General features: G+C 43.5%; 1 long non-coding RNA gene across 1 annotated transcript in view; it reads left to right on the forward strand.

Annotated features, from left to right (window-relative positions):
• Positions 1 to 19959, forward strand: part of LOC149523754 (uncharacterized) — a 63588-nt gene that overhangs the window by 1023 nt on the left and 42606 nt on the right. The window lies entirely within an intron of this gene.

The raw sequence follows: 19959 nt of genomic DNA on the forward strand, positions 1-19959 counted from the left end.
TTTTTCTCTGCAGCACACCTCCAACTGCCTTGCAGCACACCAGTGTGCCGCAGATCACAGTTTAAGAAACACTGGTATAGTGCCTAAACTGTGGGCTGTTGTACTTGAAGAGCCATTTAGACAGTCTTGGTGCCTACTAGCGAGGCACTGTGCACTGCAGGTTTTCCTTGGGATGGCTGTATCAGAGTTTTGCAGCCATTTTATGTTGATACACCCGAAATAAACTGACTGCAATTAAATCATGAATGGTCCCCTCTTAAGACTGTACATTTCTTGGAGCAGAAACCGTCCTACATCTTCCTTCATGTTTATACTGTACTCAGCAGTTGGTAGCTACTGTGTTAACGATCAAGAATAATTATACTTATGTCCTATGCACCTTTTCACATCTTCAAAGTGTTGTACAAAAGTAAACCAACTACTCTTTGCAGAAGTTAAGTGATATGCCCACTTCCCATTACTCAAAGTAAACAAAGAAGCTGAATGCTACAGTTAATCTTTACTCTTGCCTCTGGTTAGTCCTATAAATTTCATTGATTACTCTTTTTAGGAGACAGAGAAATTGCCTCAAGATACTGTACTATCATTGTCCTTAATGTGCTTTTTGCTGTAGTGGATTGAACTCTGGCTGTGGAATCATGGAACAAACCAGGGCCCTTATGGTCTTTTATATGTGTCCAAAAATAAAGAAAATATGGTGAATCTCTTTAGGACACCACATGAAGGTACATTTAGGCCTGGTCTACATTAGGAGTTTAACTCCAACTTAACCGCATCAGGTGGATTTTCTAAACAATGAGTCTGTGACAGGGTATGGTCACAAAAGACCCCCCCCCACTCCATCCCACTCCATTTATAACTTTGGAGACAATCCCCTCCTCACAGGTTGTATCGCTGCCAGGCCTTGATGGGGGCACTTCTGCTGAGTTCAAATTTTTAATCACTCACACTACAAGTGAGTTAAGGCAGTTGGGTGTGATCTATGGCGGCCAATTGGTCTACACAGTGGGGGCTCCGTGAAACAGTTTATTAACACATGAGAGTGTATGTGTCTGTGTATGGTGGGGTACATGGTTTATAGGACAGCATACTTAATGCAAGGGGCACCTTGTTAAGAACAACATGCATGACTGTCATATTGCTGTCTGGCCTTTCACAAAACTGTTTTTCAAAGCCTCTCTCATTTGCAGTGCCCTTCGATGTGCTCTCATTGCCATAATGTCTGTCTGCTCATAATTAGTGGCTAGGCACTCTGCCTTCCTCCACCCCCCAGCATAAAAGTTTCCCCCCTTATTTTCACAGATATGGAGCACACAGCATGCTGCCACAACAATGGGAATGCTGATTATGCTGAAATCTAACCTAGTAAAAAAACTGTGAAACCTTTCCTTTAAACATCCAAAAGCACATTCTACCACCATTCTGCACTTCCTCAACTTGTATTGAACTGCTCTTTACTGTAGCCCAGGCTGCCTGTGTACAGCTTCATGAGCCATGAGACCAAGGGGTAGTCTGGGTCTTCAAGGATCACTACTGGCATTTCAATGCGTCTCATGGTAATTTTCCAGTCTGGGAGGAAAGTTCCATCTTGCAGCTTTCTGAAGAGACTGGAGTCTCTAAAGATGAGTGTGTCATCCACCTTTCCCAACCATCTCACATTTGACATCCGTGAAACAGTCCTTGTGATGCACCAGCACCTGGAGCACCATTGAGAACTACCCTTTGCAGTTCATGTACTCTTTGGCAAGGTGAAGTGCCAAGATAGGGGTGTGCATACCATCTGTGACACCACTGCAGTTAGAGAACCTCTATTATGTCCTGCATGTTTCCTAGAGTCACTGTCCTTTGTAGCAGAAGGATATTGACGGCCTTGGTGTGATGGACTGGGCCAGGTCTGGGCGAATTGCTCTAAACCAGGGCTGCTTACATCCTTGGACTTGAGACCTTTCCCAAATAGGCCACAAACCAGTTACACCGAATGCTTCAGCTGCCAATCCAGCTAGCAGGAAGGCTTATGAGCAAAACCCCTCAAACACTCCAGCTCTCCCTGTGCCCCAATCAGCCCCGGGCCTTACACACAAGTGAAGGGTAATAGAACCCAATCTCACCTACCCCGAACGGGTTCTCCTGGTCCCCAAGAACCAGCTACAGATTCCCAGTCAATTTACACTTTAGATCTTACCCACAAGATCACGCTGGGCCAGTCCTTTAGAATCTAAAATCTAAAGGTTTATTAATAAAAAAGAGTAAAGGTGGAGAGAAAGGTTATTAAGGAGAATACATTACATGCACCAATCACCAAGTTCTTGATGCAGGCTCTCAGCAGAGATGTTATAAACTGCTATCTTATAAGTCTCTGGTGTATATCCTATGTCAGGATGAGTCAACAATCCTTCCCGGCTCCCTATCCCTTGCAAGACTGCATCTAGAATCAGTAGCAGAATTGAAGACAAAATGGAGTCCGCCTCATGGCACTTTATAACCATTCCTGGTACCTTCCAAGCTGGAGTGGGTCACATGGTCAGGTGATCTATCCGTGTGTCTCATGCCAGCAGCCATTAGATACTGATTGGTTGCATGTTTCCAGTTGCATTCCTCAGGTGTGTATTGGCCACCTTGAGTGCCATTGTTCTTGGGGCCGTGCTAATTAGCATAGTCATTCATTGGGCATTCCTTCTTTACAACAGGCAGTCCAGGCCTATGGCTCTATCTCAGACAGAGAACATTCACATACCAGCACAGAGTCCATATTCGTAACTCCACATGCAAACATCACACAAGTACATGAATAGCATACATAGAATCAGTAGAACATAAGCTTTCATTTGACAGCTCACACGGTCCCCTTTGTATAGACTTTGGGGCAAACTCCCCACCCCCCGTGGGTGCAGCAGTGATCTGGCTGCTCCGCTTAAAATCTAATAATGTGACACTTGGCTACTTAGATCACAGCAATCCACATTGTAGATTTCCCCACTCTGAATTTCTTCCCAGCTGACCAGTAGCGGTCTAGATTTGTAAGCTTCCATAGGGCTATTGCCATTTGTGTGACGGAGTGGCAGGGCCGGCCTTAAGCCAATTTGGCCGAATCGGGCCCCACGCCTAAGGGGGCCCTGCATCCCTGAACCCGGAAGTGCCAGCGAGTTACAGAGCCGGGGGCCCTGCTCCACCAATATGTGGAGCTGGGTCTCTCCCCCAGCAATTCCTGGAATGGGCCCCGGACCCTTTCTGCTGGCCCCCCCGTGCATCCTCCCACTCCGCCCCCAGAGCGTCCTCCTCGGCCCTGGACCATCCCTGCTGTGCGTGGCTCAGCACGGCTCCCCCTCACCTGCTGCTGCTGCTTTCATGCGCGTTGCAGGTGGGTGGGGAGGACACCTGGGCGTGACGTCACGTCACGGCCCGGGATTTTAAAACTCTTTGGAGGCAGGTTGCGGGGCTGCCTCCGGGTTCAGCCTCCGGGGCCTGAGCGCAGACTCCGGCCCCGCAACGTGGAAGGCAGAAGGTAGGGAAGGGGAAGGGGCGGAGGCGGAGGCGGAGGCGGAGGCGGAGGGGAGAGGAGGGGAGCGGAAGGAAGGGAAAGGAAGGGGCTGAGGAGAAGGGGAGGGGAAGGGGAAGGTGCTTGGGGGAAGGTGCTGAGGGGGAAGAAAGGGGAAGGCATCAAGAGACAGGGTGGAGGAGAGACATATGCCAGGGGGCCAAGTGCAGACAGTGAGGGAAAGGGCAAGAGGGGAGGTGTCAGTGGGAGGGAGGACAGGGTGATGCTGGGAGAGGAAGGAGAGGAGAAATGCGTTGGGGGCTGAAGGGGGAGGTGCTGGGAGAAGGCTTGAAAAAAGGGGTGGGCATGAGAAAGGTGGGGATGGAGCAAGTCGTGTGAGGGCACAGAGGGGCAGGAGGGGAACGGAGCAGAGAGTAGTGAGGGGGTGGGCATCAGGGAAAAAGAGGGCAAAGCGGGCAGGGGCAGTAAGGGAAGGTGCAAGTGCCAGGAGATTCTGGGGTGAAGCAGAAGGGCAGACACCTGCAGGGGAGGGACCAGCGCCTGAGGAGAGAGGCAGGGCAGGTGTGTAGAGGGAGGTGTTAGAAGAGGGGTAGCTCACATGATCAGAGTGGGGCTACTGGAGGAGTGGGCACCGGGGGGAGAGAATGGCTGGTGGAGGGGGGCAGGTCGCAGGAGGGCTGTGGGCAGCGAGAAGGGCAGGAGTCAGGACAGCAGAGGAGGGTGAGAAGTTGGGGGGCAGCAGGCACCAGGGGAGATGATGGAGCAAGGAGAGGAGACATGGCAACACAGAGAAAAGGTAAAGGTTTGTAAAATATTTATTAATAACTTGGTATGCTGCCCACAGCCAGTTTGTTTGCATCCCGCAGTGCAGTTTGGGTTTATGTGGGGATCAACACATGGCCCACGAGTGGGAGCCAAAACAAAAAAGTAGTCAGTGTAATGATCTTCTGTTGATACATGTTTTAGTAGTTAAATTCTTGGACTGTCATTGCTCATGAAAAGTGTTGTCATGTGGGTAGAAATCGGGTAAACGTTGCATTTTATTAATATCAGCAGAACTGACTTAAATGGGGCCTTTGTGTTGCACAGTCTTGCCTTAATCTTTGTATTCATGCCTGTCAGTGTGAGAGAAGTATTTGTATATATTTGCTTGCATATGCAACCATACTTAAGTTGAGGCCCGCAGCATGTTCTGTAAGTATCAATGTGGCCCCTGGGGCTTCCAAAGTTGAGTTGCTCTAGCTCATCCCTGTCAGGTGTCTGTCTAACCTGGTCTTAAATATCTCCAGTGATGGATATTCCACAATCTCACTAGGCAATTTATTCCAGTGTTTAACCACCCTGACAGGAAGGAAGTTTTTTCTAATGTCCAACCTAAACCTCCCTTGCTGCAATTAAGCCCATTGCTTCTCATCCTAACCTCAGAGACCAAGCAGAACAATTTTTCTTCCTCTTCCTTATGATACTCTTTTAGGGTATGTCTACGCTAGCCCCTTAGTTCGAACTAGGGTGGCTAATGTAGGCATTCGAACTTGCAAATGAAGCCCGGGATTTAAATATCCCAGGCTTCATTTGCATGTTTCCGGGCGGGCGCCATTTTTAAATCCCCTTCGTTTGAACTGACTGCCCGTGGCCGGGAAGATGAAAATGAAGCCCGGGATATTTAAATCCCGGGCTTCATTTGCAAGTTTGAATGCCTACATTAGCCACCCTAGTTCGAACTAGGGGGCAAGGGTAGACATACCCCTAGATACTTGAAAGCTGCTCTCATGTCCCTTTTCGGTCTTCTCTTTTCCAAGGCAAACAAGGCCAATTTCTTCAGCCTTGCCTTATATCTCATCTACTCTAGACCTTTCATCATTTGTGTTGATCTCTGGACTTCCTCCAGTTTCTCCACGTTTCCTGAAATGTGGCACTCAGAACTGGACATGATACTCCAGCTGGGATCTAATGTAGATGGCTCATTCCCTGCCTAGGGGACGTGAGACTGGGTGGGTTAATTTCCAGTCCTCCTGTTTATTCTTTTCCTAAGCCAGGATGGCATTGTAGTTCTGATGGGGGCTCTACAGGAAGGCAGCCCGCACTGCCCCCTGCCTGAAACCTTGTGCAGGGGTTAAACAGCTGTCCAGCCCACCCTAGAGGTGACTGCATTTCAGCGTGCCTGAAGCAACACTGCACCAGCAATGGACAGGAGAATGACTCCCGGGCATGGCTTGCTCATGACTGCTTCAGTCCCGTTGATGGGCCTCAGACTCTTTCCTTCCACTCCCCCACATTGCAATGGGGCTGTAGACTCTGGGGGAGAGGGGTGGAGGCAGGCAGGGTGTCTCCCTGCAGGAGATGTAGACATGTCTCTGTATTAGTCATGCTCTCATTGAAGTTTTTAGCTTTGTAGTGAGACCTTTTACATGGAAACTTTGTATTACGTCTTGGTACAACAGTCCCTAGGACAAGTGAGGCAGAGACTGTGCCTGTGGGGTGAATGAGGTGGGAATGGATAAGGCGGAAAGTGAGCACCTCTGGGCAGTTGCAAAGGTTGGAGAGGGGATGGAAGCCAGATCCAAGATCAATGAGCCCTGGGAAGTGGGCCCATTGAAAGGAGACTGGACCTGTGGATGCCTTGGGGGTCTGCAGCAAGGGCCTGCTTTGGGAAACCCCCTCTTTGGAGGTGAACATGGCAACATTGAGACACCACTCAAAAGCAGGCTCCATAGACACTAACTGCAGATTCATGGGACGGCTCTCATAGATCTTGCACATGCATAAGATGATAGATCTGCAGGAGGGGGGGAAGTGGAGTAGTGAGGGGGGCCGGAGGGGTCAGTTGACCCTGGGAGAAAAAATAATATCAAATTTAGTTAAAAATAGATGTTACACGGTTTTAAAAGGAATACCATATCAACTGCCTTTTGTCTATTTTTGTCTCTCTAAAATTTTCAAAAGAACTTGAGTGACTAAAGTCATTTTTGAAAATTGAACTTGGAAATCTAAGCTCAGATTTTCAAAGGTAATTAAGCTCCTAAAGAGACAGTTGCCAACTCAGATCTTCAAAGATATCTATCTGATCTTTACACACCTTTGAAAATCTGGTCATAAGTGTCCTAGTCAGTTCTGAACGTGAGATATAGGAGCCCAGTCCTAATTCCTTCAGGCTTTTTATTTTGAAATTTGAACATTTATCTACACTAATTCCCATCCTTTCTCTTTCACTATCTAATACATGCATGGATCAAAATTATAGGTGCTTTGTGAATATGCTGACTTGACAGTGGAAAGATTTCATATTGTCATGTATGATTCCTGGTAACCCATCTCAAATATGAAAAACTAGGTTGATACCTGTTCATATCAGGAGCTGTTGAATTCAGTTGACCATTTGCAGTATCTCATTAGGATGTTTAGTGGAGAAGATATTGGTTTTTTTTAAATGTATACTGTGGGCAAAGCATGGGCTCACAAGAATTCCTCCATTGTTTTACCATGAGTCTCAGAACATTTGGTGTTTTTCTAAAGGCCCTGGAGTCAATTGATTATGTAGGAATCTCAGCTTTCATTTAAAAAAAGTTCTCTATACTTCTGGGCCTTACAGCTAAGGTGGAAAGCTTTAAAACATGAACCTTAAATACTCAAGAAACAAAAGGCCAATAAAAATCCAACATGTTTTATTTTTAAAAAGTCTTATGATTTGTAGACCATTCTCATAATTTTGTGTAGGCGTTCCTTGTGATTTTTGGGTTGGCAATACTGCTCTTTGATTGGTGAATTTAGAGAGGTCTCTCCCTTCAGTTTCCTTTTCCACCCTCCTTTTTTGTCTCAGGTCATCAGAGAATCATAGAGACAATGGAGAGTAGGGTGAGTCCATGACTATGGGTAATGACTGGTCAGGGTGACTAACTATTATCAGCCAATGGTCTGAATGAGCTATCTACTGCCATCTGTTAATCAACTGTAGGAAAAGGCTTCACAAGCAGATCTTATTTATATAGACAACCTACTTTGCCACAGAGATCAGTAGACATACTTGCTGTGTCAAGGTGATCAATTTTGGCTCTTTTGGGTTGAAATTCACTTAAGACTTGGAGCTGGGAGAATGAAATGTTGTTATCCATATTGTATGATTAAAAGGTAAAAGACCTGAACTTAATATGACCTGGCTTAGAGTCTACCATAACTTGAACACTAAGCAGAGGATAGTGAGTCACATCTAATTGAAAGTCACAGAAGATGGAAACAGGTTTTATTTCTGGTTGTGTAGAGTCTATTTGGGAGTCCTCAATTATATCTGACACTTTACGTTCAGTGTTTAAAGGCAGAGCTGACTAGAATCAATTGAGAGTCCTTGTCTTGTCTCAGTGATCTCTTGAGCAAAAATCATTGATAAAATCTTGTGTAGACTGACCTGGGACTCAACATGCAGGCAGGCAGTGTGTTGAAGGGCATTGCAAAGGATGCAATGGTGGTGAGGTACCATATTACCTAGTGAAATCATTGGTGCTGAAATCACTAAGGACTGGAATTTGACCACAGAACTGACACTTTCTTAACAAAGACTCCATTTTTGCTATTTAAAAAGTAAATCAATGTAACAGAAAACTGCAACGCTCTCTGGTAATTTTTTAAAAATCAAACTTTAAACTTTATTGAAAAAATTGGATAGTTTGCAATTGAAAATATTTGACCTACACTTAAGACAGCTGTTTTAATTTTGTGTAAAATTTTGCATAATAAAGGATGGCATTTTGGTTTGAAAATGTTCAACTATATTGATATACATTTTGATCAGATCTACTTCTATTTGTATGTGGTTGAGGTTTGTTGTGTGTGTGGTTTTTTTTTTTCTTTTGCTAAACAAAAAATCCTGGGTGGGATTCAAAATGGTTCAAATTGGGCTCCACACTTCCTAAAGCCAGCCCTGCGGAGCGGGCCGGGTCTGGGCACCACTGAGGGCATCCACTCAGGGCGAATTGCTCAAGACCTGAGTTCCTTACAGCCCCTGACTGGAGTCCCTTCCCAAATGGGCCACAAACTGGTCACACCAAGCAAAACCCCTCAGACCTCCAGCTCTCCCTGTGCCACAATCAGCCCCAGGCCTAACACACAGTTGAGGGGTTATAGAACCCAATCTAACCTACCCTGAATCGGTCTTTCCGGTCCCAAAGAACCAGCCATAGTTCCCAATAAATTTACAATCTGTATCTTATGCACAAGATCACACTGGGCCAATCCTTTAGAATCTAAAATCTAAAGGTTTATTAATAAAAGAAAGAAAAGCATGAGAGTAAGGTTGTTAAGGAAAACACATTACATGCATTGAATCACCAAGTTCTCGATGCAGGCTCTTAGCAGAGATGTTATAAACTGCTATCTTAAAAGTCTCTGGTGTATATCCTATGTCAGGATGGGCCCAAGATTCTTCCCAGCTCTCTGTCCCTCGCGAGGCGGCATCTGGGATCAGGAACAAAATTGCAGACCAGATGGAAATTGCCACATGGCATATATATACCCTCTCCTGGCATCTTCCTGGCCAGAGCAGGTCACATGGCCCAGTGACCTATCCCTGTGTCCCATGTCAGTGGCCATCAGATACTGGCTGGTTTGCAGGTATTTCCAGATGCATTTCTCAGGTGTGTATTGGGCTCTCAGAGAGCCTTGTTCCTGGGGCCTTGCTAATTAGCATAGTCACTGGCTAAATATTCATTGCCCATTGCTCTGTGGGTATGTCTACACTACCACCCTAGTTCGAACTAGGGTGGTAATGTAGTCAACCGGAGTTGCAAATGAAGGCCGGGATTTGAATTTCCCGGGCTTCATTTGCATGTTGCCGGGCGCTGCCATATTTAAATGTCGGACTCCGTGCCCCGCGGCTACACGCGGCACGAACTAGGTAGTTTGGACTAGGTTTCCTATTCCGAACTACCGTTACTCCTTGTGGACACTCCCCTCACACACCAGAACCTAGGCGGCCTCAGGCTAGTAGATTTTATGTGTGCCAGCCCTGCAGGGGTAAAACAGGGGAATGGAGTGCCAGTTCAGGCTCCTCAATGATGGGGGGGGGAGCCCCAAATCTTGGGGGCTGAATCCAGGCAAGCCAGGAGCTGCATCTGGTCCCCGGCCTTTCGTTCCCCACCCCTGCTGTACAGCAATTTAGTTAGCATCCCTTCTTCCCCATATCTCTTAAGATCCTGATGACCTTCAGACACTGCAGCGTTGAAGCCCATCTAAATATGAAGAAAGCTAGATTATGTTGCTAGATTTGTTCACTTTCTTCTTGAGGGTTTTTGTTAGGGTATCTTGCTTTGCTTTAGTTTCTTGTGCAGCCTTGTATATACCTTCATTGAGAAAGTTTCCCTTGCTGTCCAAAATCCTGTGGTCCTTGACAAAAGAGGGAGATGGAGATGAACCTAAACACTGCATCCTAAACCAGGTTCAGAACTCAACCTCTCTCCATAATGAGATTTTGTACTCCCAAGGTCAGGAATGTGTCTATGTGGAGGTTTTGGTCTTGGCTATCTCTAGTAGGAGAGATAAATCACTTTAACCTCATGGGCCCTGATCCTTTCACTCTACTAGCCAGTTCTTAAGTTTCCCATGGTGGTTTATAGCCACCATCTTTTATTTCCAGCCATTGTCTTTCAGAATATAGTTTTTCATGTCAAACCCTTATCAACGTAAAGAGTTCTTGATACTGTCTAAAGAAAATACATTTATATTGCCTTCTTAAATAAGACTCTGCTTAAATCTGTCAGAATTTACAAACTATACACAGAGAGACCTCTTGTGGAATTTTTAGAGGTTACACCTTTTTATTTTGTGTTTTAAAATATTTTTCTTTCTGGTAAGATTTTTGTTTTTTTCCAGCAGAGGGAGACATCTGACCATGAAACCAAATGGTTAGCAGCAGTATTGTGTAGCTTGTTTTATCAATATACATATAAAACTCAATGTTCAAATTAACTAGTTCAATAAGTAATTTAGCTCATTGATTTTTGGGCATATCCTAAGTGCCATTACAAGCTACGGATATTTTAAATGCCATTACCTAATAGAAGGAATGTTTTAAGCACCTTTTATTGATTTTATTACTGCTTTATTTTGCTGTCTTGGTTTAAAATCATTTTAACCACTCTGTAATCAAGAAGAAATATATCGTTGGTGAAATACAGTCAATTTCCTAAAAACCTTTGACATCGTTAAATAAGGAATTACAGTTGTTAAATCATGTCAGGCAATAACCAAGGGACAGAAAAGATATAAAATTTGGAGCAGTGGGCCAGCATACCAGTAAGCTGTTTTGACCTTTGGCATTCAGACTCTGTATGTGACAATCACACTTCAATTCTCTTCTTGGTTCTTACATCAGTAAGAAGAGATTTAAAATCTCAGCATGCCAGGAAGGTTGCTGAAGGATAACAGAGTATGATTTAGAGACAATTAAAGGGCATTTTAATGACCTGCTGTGACTTTTTGTTAAAATTACTTTCTAACTTAGCAAATTTGAAGTTTCATTTGCCAGATTGTATTGCAGGTAGTGTAGTATATTGATGTTCTACACAAAAGGAGTAAATTGAATCTGCTCACAGGGATTTTCAGCTACTTCCTTGCCCAGCTCTTTTGACTTGAGAAGATTATCAGTATTATTGAGTTAATCAGTTGGTGAAAGTAGACTGGGAATACAGGCTCTACATTGCCTAATCAAAGAATTGCAAAAGTATGTAGCGAGCTCAATAAAAAACAGCTAATGAGTTGATTGCATTGATATTTTATGTAATTTAACTGTAGAATGGCAAACATCAATACCTCTATATGATTTGGCAAATGATTGTTGAGCGGAGATTTAAAATTTAAAGAGATTCTACGGAAAGCATCTGGCAACGAGCCAAGACTAGGGGGTTGAATTTTGCCCATTAAATGGAATTGACCAATAAAGTCAAGTGTTTTAATCATTACTATTTTTTTATAAAAAATAATTTATAGAAGAAATTTACAATTGTATACATGGCTCTTTTCAGATTATCTGGTTCTGAAAAATAAGAAAACAAAAGGAAAATAAATTGGGGTTTATAAAATGCAGAAAGGCTATACATTGAATTAATAAAAATATTTTGCATGGTTATAAATACTGTAAATATGATATGTAACTGATATAAGTACTGACGATTTGCTAGTTACATTTTAATGACAAAAATACCAGGAAGGAGGGAAGTCAACACCAAGAAACATTAGGCTATGTCCTTGGAGTTAGAAATCTGCTATGGCTGATGTGCTAAGTATCCCATGCATGAAGCACCAGTTGCAGCTAGTTAGGGATATAAATCAATTTTATTATCTAAAAATAGCACATTAATTGTCCATGATAATGTGAGCTATAACTTCATGCTTATTTTTCATTTTTCTCTTTTTCTATTCCTGCTTGATTTTTTTTTTTAGGTATTGTCACTTTTGTGCTTATAGCTGAAACTATTGGGGGTAATAGGTAGTGACATTTGTGTAGGATTTTTTGAACCAGAGCTCTGCCAGTTTCAAAAACTGTGTCAGCAACAAGACAGCAGGCTATTGAAGCCCAGTTGCTGAGCAATTCTTTTGTTTGGTTATATCAAAGTCTGTGCTCTTCTCTTCCTACTGGGAATTGGTCTGATAATCCAGGAATGTGGGGCCTTCAGTTAGCAATTAGTATGTGTCTTCAAACTCCAAAGGAATTAGATGGTGTAGCAGTTTGTTTTTATTTCCCTTTATAGCATCTAGCAGTACCTTGGAGTAGGGATGTAAGAGACTAGTCGACTAGTCGACTATCCGATAAGAAGCTTATCAGATGGTCAGCTAGTGATGTGACTAGTCACTCCTCCTCTTCCCCTGCCCCTGCTGACTCTACTAGAGAGGCAGCAAAGGGGGGTGGTGGAGCAGGAGCACTGTCTCCACGGAGTTCAGGGGAGGTAGAGGCACAGTGGAAAATGGTGTGAGTGGGGACTGAAGCGGCTCCGGGGCTCTTGTACATTTCAAAAGCTCAGATGCCGCAGTGAGCGCGGGGCCAGAAAGGGGGAGTCCTGCTGGTCCCACACTCTGGGTATGTCTAGACTATATGCCTCTGCCAACAGAGGCATGTAAATTAGACTACCGTAGGGTATGTCTATACTACCCTCCTAATTCGAACTAGGAGGGTAATGTAGGCATACCTCACTTGCAAATGAAGCCCAAGATTTGAATTTCCCGGGCTTCATTTGCATAAAGCCGGCCGGCGCCATTTTTAAATGCCAGTAGTTCGAACCCCGTGCCGCGCGGCTACACGCGGCACGGAGTAGCTAGTTTGGATTAGGCTTCCTAATCCGAACTAGCTGTACTCCTCATTCCACGAGGAGTACAGCTAGTTCGGATTAGGAAGCCTAATCCGAACTAGCTACTCCGTGCCGCGTGTAGCCGCGCGGCACGGGGTTCGAACTACTGGCATTTAAAAATGGCGCCAGCCGGCTTTATGCAAATGAAGCCCGGGAAATTCAAATCTTGGGCTTCATTTGCAAGTGAGGTATGCCTACATTACCCTCCTAGTTCGAATTAGGAGGGTAGTATAGACATACCCTGACATAGTCAATGAAGTGAGGATTTAAATATCCCCCACTTCATTAAAATAAAAATGGCTGCCGCGTTGTGCCAGCTCAGCTGATCGTCGGCACAGCGTGGCAGTCAAGACGCGGATTCGTCAACAGGGAACGCCTTTGTCGACTGCTCCCTTATGCCTCTTGAAACAAGGTTTACAGGAGCGGTCGACAAAGGCATTCCCTGTCGACCAATCCGTGTCTTGACTGCCGTGCTGTGCCAACGATCAGCTGAGCCGGCACAGTGCGGTGGCCATTTTTATTTTAATGAAGCGGGGGATATTTAAATCCCCACTTCATTGACTGTGTCGGATAGTCTACCCTCTCTAGGGGTCTTCCACTTTTGAATTCAGTTCAAAGGTGGCGGCACCCTTATAGACTAATCAAATAGTTGATGGAAATCCCATTGACTATTCGATTAGTTAATCTAAATTTAACATCTCTACCTTGGAAGCTATATCCTCATTAGGCCTTGAACCGTACTAGTCATATTAGTTATCAAGCTTGTCAACTGATTTCTATTATGGTTATTGCTAGCACAATTTTCTTGTCCAGTTTGGCAAGGAACATTTTTAGCTACCCTATCAGGTAAAACCATGCTATAGACTTTGGGTATCAAACTTATTGTGAGGACAGGTCCAAATTCCCATTTTGATAGTATGGTCCAGAGACAGAAGTATAAATTTAGAGTTATGCATGTCCCTTGACGTATTATTTCCTTCCTTGCCTTCTTCCTTCTACCCACCCATCCACCCACAGGTTGAATCTCACTGGTCTGGCACTCTCTGGTCCACAAACATCCATGGTCTAGTCTGATTTTAGTTAGCTGGATGTCCACTTATCATGGGTGTGGCCAGGGCTGGCCTGAGCCATTTGTGCTCCAGAAGCGCGGCGCCACCCCCGGGAATGTGGGAGTCCGGGAGCATGGCCCCGCCCCCGCCCGGTCCGGCAGCCTCACCCCCTACAATGGGATGCCCTGGGCGGTAGCCTGGTCAACCTGTAGTTTGGGCTGGCTCTGGGTGTGGCCGAGTTTCCCACGGTCCCATAACATTTTGTTTACAGCCACGAGTCCTGGCTCTCAGTATAGGATGCTATTATTTAGCTCTAATTTACCCCTAAATGTCTTCTCAGTAAGCAGTGGAAGTATTAGTAATGTTGCTAGATAATATTGACCTTCCATGGTTTGGTAAATTCTGTGTTTCAGCACCAGTGAGGTTGCTAGGGTGCCAGACTACAGAGGTTCAACCTGTCCTCATTTCTCTTAGTTTCTTCCTTTCTGCATTTGGGTGTGTCATCCTTTCTTCCCTCTGCATTTCTTTATGTGGAGTAGCTCCCAGGTCCCACCCCTATAGGCTTTACTCCTACTCACATGTCTGCTATCATCAATAAAATACAGTTAAAGTGCATGCACTAAGTTTTAGAGTTAACAGATTAGCATTCCTGGCTGTCTGCAGACTCAGAAGACACAATTCCTACAGAGGCAGCAAAGGGGGATAGGCAGGCAGGAGCCAGTGCTGGGGGGAGCTGGCTTAAAAGTCAGTTCCCCCAGCCCCAACTCCAGCTCCCCAGTGTTGCCTGGTTCCTCTCCGCCCACCGCTGTCTCCATCAGAGGACACAGTGCAGTGGGGAGGGGAGGGGAGGCTGCCGTGAACAGGGACAGGGGCTGTTGCCATGGAACAGCCTCTGACCATGCAGAGCTCAGATCCACTGCAGACAGGGACTGCTGCTATCTCATGCTGCCGCCTCTATCAGAAGCAGCAGCTTGGGGCGGCAGGCAACCAGTCTGCGCAGGGAGTTGGTTTTGAAACTGGCTCCCCTCGCAGGCTGGCTCCTGCCTGACACCCCACGTTGCTGCCTCTGATACAGTGGCATCAGTGTGGGATTCCAGGGAGCTTCCCAGAACGCACTGGCTGCCAGCCCCACCTCCAGGTCGTGTAACTGCTAAGATTTCATGCGATTACACAAATACTCAGTTACATAATATCTAATATCCCTAATTTCTGCAGAATCTAATATGCCATGTGGGTCAACAAATTATCTGAAACAGACAGGATTTGGTCCCTGGGCTGTATGTTTGAAAATTCTGCCAGAAATGAACTAGATGGTTTCTGTGTACTGTTGTAAAACAGAGCCAGATCCATAGCCTAATGAGCCATATGCAAAAGGAGCCTCTGTATGCAGATTATTCACCTTTTCTGTGGAAGGAGGGTTTAGTCACATCCATGGCATTGCTCCTACTGGATCTACAGTAGCCTTCTCTGTATAGGTCAGAATCAAAATTGCAGGAGGGAGAAGAGATTGAGTGAGCGAGGGGACTGAGTTGATGGGTGGATGTAGGTCCAGGTGGACTGCAAATCATCCTTCCTATGGGCCCTGTGTGGAAAATGTAATAAAGCCCCCAAGTGCTTTGTCTTTTTGGTGCAGCTTACTCTGGGGGCCATTGTGATAACGTGGCATTCCTAGTACCATGACTTCAGTAGTGCTATGCTGTTATGAAACAGGTAGGGTCTGAAGGTTTTGGATTCTAATACAAACCGGACCTTATTTCCAGTTTTCCTTTCCCACTATTTTAGTGAAAAATAGAAGTGGGTCACTTTAAACCCAAACCAATAATAACAGAGATTTTAAAGAGACAATGAATCCACTAACATTCCTTTTTCCACTGAAATTCACTCTGAAATTTAATGAAAATTGACTGGAGAAAATCTGAGCCTTCTTTAAATCCGATACTAAATTGTCATGTAATATTTTGGTGCTGCCGGTTTGGAGAGAAAAGATATTTACTTCCTTATAAATAACTTTAGCTTTATCCAAATAAGTATGGTTTCCTGTTAGATTTTTTTGGCCAGGCCATATAATGAATGTCTTGGAAGAAACAGTATTACTTGGAATTGGACTAGGAAAATGCAAACCATGGAAGAAAAACAGACAACCACGACCATATTAGTTCTTATTTGTCTTAGTTAAATTGTAATTCAGTATAATCCTATTGCTAATGCTGTATACTGAATTTATAATACTCTGAAGAGTAATAGTAACCATACAAACCCAAATTTTAAATTTAACCTCTTGTTTGTGGAGTCTTGTAAATTTATCCACAATAACCATTTTTCTCTAAGTGGATTATTTTAAAAACTATTGTTTGTTAAATAAAAAATGCTTACTCTAAAGTAAAGTTTTGTCTTTCAGTAATTATAAATTGGCATAGTTGCTCCTGTGCCATATGATAAGCAGATATTCTTTCAGTTGAAACAACTTATTTATGCATGTTGTCACTTTACCAAAAGGTGGAGGTGTAAGATAAACTTAAAATATTGATCATCATATGACCTTTTTAAACATTGCAGTATTTCCCATCAGCTCATTTCAGAATTTCCTTGTCCATACCTGTGGGTGAGCTAGCAACCAAAATAATTCTGTCCATCCTCTTATAGTATTATAGTGGAATTTAGAATAATTTTCTATTCAAAACCAGCATTTGTTTTGGCAAGAAGAGATATAGCAGACATATTGTCCAATGCCTAACAAAAATCTGTAATGAACCTACTTATTTATATTGTGTGTCTGGGATGTACTTTTCAAAACCATAAGGCTTAGAAACACCAGAGAGATTTTTAATGACCATCAGTAACTCTGTTGAAATGTAAGGGGCAATTTAAAATAATTATTTGCTTATTCTTGTGTTTTTGCCATAAAATGATTTTTGAGAATATAAAAGAAAACACACAGTTAAAACCAGGTTCCTCTTGTACTCCTTTTTCCACACCTGGAGGACTAGCAAATTCTTTAATATGAGACTTTATTTGTACAAAGCAAAACTTCAAAACCACTCAAAAGCTTACTTATTAACTGCTGTCAGTCCTTTGATTTACAAGGGCAATAAAGATCTGGAGGGGGCACATTTATCATGGAGTTCAGCACACCAGGAGCCATTTTCTCAAACGGTAAAGCCAAGTGATAAAATGAGTTCTTTTGTTCTATAACCAAGACACATTCCCTATTCTTAGGCACTTACGTGAGTTCTTGGCTTGTAGTTTGGCTGTGTTCCTGTAATGCTCCAGCTACAAGAAATGATGAATTGATAAAATGCAGATACTGATGATGCAATGGGAACAGCAGATTGTTGGAATGATGCAAATTTACTTTCAATTTTTTATTACTTGCCAACATTATTTCTTGTGTTAATTTTTATTTTATTTGCCTAGCACTTTTAAAATTGGGTGGAAGAAGTTATCATATTCTCCTTTCCTAGCAATGCTAAGAGAATTCTCATTTAGTAGTAAATAAAATCAGTTTGTTTGTGCCAAAAAACCCAAAAATTCTCCTGATAAGTGGTGCTGAGAAGCAAAATCCAGTTGTTTTATCTACCTTCCAAAACTAACCTGCGTAGCTGATTTTGAGATTTCTTGTTCAATTTTGGCAAGTATGAAAATACATTTTAAGTAGGTCCATAACAAAATATTGATAATCAATGTAAACATATCCTTAAGGGCAAGATTGTGTCAATGGCTCTACTCATATGAGTGACTGTTCATGAATGTGAGTAAGGCCCTCACAATTTGGCTTTAAATAAATTAGCTGAGTTTTGAATTAATATAAACTTTAATGTTAAAGAAATGAATGCTGTTTAGATTTGCATTAGCCGCTCCTACCTCTCCTTCCTTAGTGAACTGAAGCGCCTCTGCCTGCCAGTCACTTAATGAAAGTTCTGGAAAGCCCAGTTTTGCTACCAGTAAAGCTGCACATTATCATTACTTGGATACCTTTTAAAATGTATGAGTAGGAAAATGGATTTCAAAGCAAACAGCTGCCAGTGTAACTCTGTATATTTTCTTCTTAATTCTTAACCTAAAATCTTGTGTGGACTTGCTTAGGGTTGCCAGGTGTCCAGTTTTGAACCAGACAGTCCAGTATTTGAGCTTTCTGTTTGGGAAACAAATTGAGAAAATATAAATGTTTGGTATTTTCTAAAGATGTAATGTATATTGTGATGTAATGTCAAGTATGTCCGGTATTTTTGTTGAAACCATCTGGCAACCCTAGACTTGCTTTCCAGTATTTCCATTTGACTTGGGCTAAAGATCACCTAGCTCAGTATTCTGTCTTCTGATAGTGGCCAATGCCAGCTGCCCCAGAGGGAGTGAATAGAACAGGGAATCACCGTGATCCATCTGTCTCCCATTTCCAGCTTCTGAGAGAGTCGAGGGACACTGTACTACGATGGCTGTGCTTGTCAGCCATTTTTGACCAATCTGTAGCTAGAATAGCATCACAGTTGTGCTGTCCATATGGTGGTCTGGGGCAGCTGCCCCAGGCCCTGCACTTTGAGGGACCCTGCAGCAGTTTCCCCAACCGTCCTATAGATGGACAGTCCCCCATATTGATGGGAGCCGTGGGAAGCAGAATAATGCAGCAGCCTGCTCTGCTCTGCTCTCTCTCAGCTGGATCAGTCTGCTTCAGTGCGGCTGTGAAAAGTGGAGTGATCCAGACCCAGCCCACTCCACTCTCCCCAGGGACACAAGCTGGGGGGAGCACAGCACCATGTGTCGGGGTGCTCTGCTTCCCACCGCTGTGATGCAGACTACTGGATCACTCTGTTTCCTATGGCTTCCACTGCCACAGTGAGTGTGGTGGCCCAACTCCTGCTGCTGCCCCATGCCGGTCCCCTGGTAATCCCCTGGGTTGCTTAGCTTTGGGTAAGGAGTGTAACAGAGTGGGAGGGGGTGGAGTAGGTGCAGGAAGTAATGGGGAGGTAGAGCAGGGACAGGGATTGTGGGAAGAGATGTAGTGGGGATGGGATGGGAGCAGATCAGAGGTGGGAAGAGGTAGGGCCTGGGACAAATGGAGGGTTGCCTGAGGCCCTGGACCCCCGTAGGGATGGCCCTAAGTAGCATGGTTCTATGTAGGCAGAGTTTTTGAAAATCTGCTATACTAGTTGAAACAGTGCTTGATAGACTTACTAAGATTATATAGTATGGTTTCTTAATGTGGTTGTATACCAGATTTTTGAATGTTTTTATGTTGGAAACAAAATGTTATAACACAGTTTAAAAATCTGTCCAAACATATTTATAAGACCTAATGTGGATGTATAGAGGAAGAAGTGATTCTTTTGTATTCACTATATTCTATGTGCAGTAATTTTGAATTTGGGATAAATCATACATTGAGATCTATCATTGCTGTAACTGATAAGCCCATGAAAGCATAATACTAAGAAATCTAAGACAGTGTTTTATAATGACTGACTCCTAACAGTTACTTATCCAAAAGGAAGCAGCTCTTGTGACAACCAAGAAAAACGATTAAAACCAGCTTACTAACATGTGGAAAATTAAAGTTTTGGCTGAACTGTGGTGGCTATCAACCATGGCAAAGGGACTTTTTAACTCTGTTGCTGTAATTTTATGTTGGTACTTAAAAAGTTGGGAAGGAAACATTTTGTCCAGGAATCCCACCTCTTTATACAGCTGTGGAGAGAGTTGTGTTATTTCTGATACTTTTCATACTACAAAATATTTTAGCGTCTGATTTTAAGCTGGAAATATAAATTGTGTTTTTGGCCTTGAGGCCTCTTTTTTATACTGCAGCCTGCTGAAAGATGCGAAAGATTTGGGGGAAAAAAACCACTTTATTTTATAAAGCAGTTTGGGGATCAGTTTTTCTGAAATGTATGCTTTTATGTTGGATGTTTAAAGACCATCTGTTAACTGAAACCAACCATTTCTGTTTGCTATTAGTCTTGTATCTTTCCTATTAGTCATATATGAAAGAATACAGAGACATCCAACCGAATTCAAAACAAAAATTGAAAAAGCAGATGTTGAAACCATGTTGGCTTGTTGCTTTCCTTTTACAGAAGCAAGCAATTATTAA

The sequence above is a fragment of the Pelodiscus sinensis genome, chromosome 12 (genome assembly GCF_052426305.1).
Source record: "Pelodiscus sinensis isolate ZL-2025 chromosome 12, ASM5242630v1, whole genome shotgun sequence".
Classification (NCBI taxonomy): Eukaryota; Metazoa; Chordata; order Testudines; family Trionychidae; genus Pelodiscus; species Pelodiscus sinensis.